Below are 2,062 nucleotides of genomic sequence, written 5' to 3'. Positions count from 1 at the left end.
AGGGTGTGATCTGAAACTAGGAAAACTTGTACATGTCACTTTTCCTTGGTGGTACCTTGGTTCCTTAACACCCTGTTAGCAGAGCCCAAGTTCATACCTAGCTGAAACTGCCACTTTAATAAAGGCAGCAACAAAAGCAAAGTTAAGTCTTGGAGAGAAACACATCCATGCATGCATGAATACCAAAACGGAAATAAAAACGCTAAGCTCAAGCATACTGTTGTAGGACTTGACAAGCCAAACTCAAGGACTTCACATGACACCTTCTCCTGACAGCTGCTGCTGTGCAAGCAGGCAGCTGGAGGAGTATCTGCTGCTGAAGGCAAAAGGGTAAAACAAGTCACAAACACTGATCTATAGGAGAGGACTCAGGACTCTGCAGAAAACAATGTTCTCTGCAGACAGATAAGATAATATAAGGTTTGTCTTGCTGCCCTCTTTTTTTTTTTTTTTTTTCCCCCCTTAATGTGTGGATTATCAGCTGAGTTTCATGGAAATACGATTCTGTCTGGGAGGGCTAAGAAACACATGTTTTTGGACAGTTCATCACAGGGCTTTTAGCAAGCTATCACTTCTGCTTTTAATATGCTGAGAGAATGCAGGAGGTTTTTTTCCAAAATTGTAAGTACCCAGCTGCCGAAACACTGCTCTGTTTACGCTTTGGCCCCTTCATTGTCAAGTGCGGTAAGTCTCCTAGACAAAAGCTGCTGGAAAACATATGTATGGCCTAAGAGTTCATTTTGCTACAGCACCAGGTCTGGCTGAGCCAAGTCAAACTTGCTGGCACCTTAGTGAGAAACCATCAGCTAGGATCTTTGTTCAGGACTGTGAGTAGACCAGAGCTTCCCTTCCTGCTTCAGCACTGGGCGACTGACCCCACAGGGACTGTGCGCCAACCAAAATGACCATCAGCAGCCATGTGGGAGAGCAGCTAGCTCCAGGAGGCAACAAAGAGCTGGTTGGGACAAAGCAGCAGGATGAAATCACTAAACTTGGGAGCCTTCATGGGCTGTATCGCTTCAGATATCTGCCAGAGCCCAAACTGAAAGAAAAAAGATGGTCATCGGTCGAGGCTGGGATTGCAGCTAATAGGGAAATTATTCTCCTGTTTCACAGTCTCCTCCTCTTGCACAGTTTCAGAAATTTTCCTGTTCCATCCGAGAGGAAAAAAACCCAGCCAAACCCAGCCTTTCAGAGCTGTGCAACCTGAGCACTTGTTTCAGTGGAGCGAACAGATTCAAAGAACATGATTGACAAGAGACTAGACAGTGAAACAGGGACCCAGGTTTTGAGCAGAAAGATTATCTTCATGATGCTGTATCTCAGGCTTTATCTGCTCCTCCTCCATCATAAAATAGCAAGGTAAATTAACTTTTACAGTGTCATATATTTTTTCAAAATAGAGAAAATTGCGGTCTTTGTGAAGGCATAAGAAGTGGTGATAGTAACAGTTCTGCTTGGAATAAAATATGAGTGAGGGTAGACTCAAGCTATGACAACTACCACAGAGTCTCTTTCTGCTTCCTTACAGGCAAGAGGAAATGAAAAAAAGAGAGAACAGGAGAAAGAAGGACAGTTCTGTCTCTGGGTTGGTTTTTAATTGTTGTTTGTGAACTGGAAAAGGCTGCAGAAGTAGCACAAACTCTTCACACATTCTGAGCACTGACCAGCTTAAAGTAACTGCCAAAGGGCTGCCTCTGAGCTCAGAGACATGTATTTTTATCAAGGAGATTAGGTTTAATTTAAAAAAAAAATTAAAACCAGTAAAGGAAAAATACACAAAGCCAGAGATCCTGAAATTTTATATTGCAGGTCACTAAGACTCTCAGATCCTGTAAGTGTGGTGGTGGTGGCATCAGGGTCCACTCAGGCCAGACTGGTCAAGCCACCCCTTCCAGATGGAGCAGGCAAAGGCTCAGAGGTGGGAAAATGAGGAGGGTGACAGTGAAGTGTGTTTCCTTTGATGATTTTTCCTTCCAGTGTAACAATTTCCTCTTTGAGTAGCATGAGTGCTAGTTTGAGGTTTGGGGTTTTTTTTTTTGGGGGGGGGGGGGGGGGGGGG

Source organism: Charadrius vociferus, unplaced genomic scaffold (assembly GCF_000708025.1).
Source record: "Charadrius vociferus isolate BGI_N301 unplaced genomic scaffold, ASM70802v2 scaffold71, whole genome shotgun sequence".
Taxonomy (NCBI): Eukaryota; Metazoa; Chordata; class Aves; order Charadriiformes; family Charadriidae; genus Charadrius; species Charadrius vociferus.
This window is presented reverse-complemented; position numbering follows the sequence as displayed.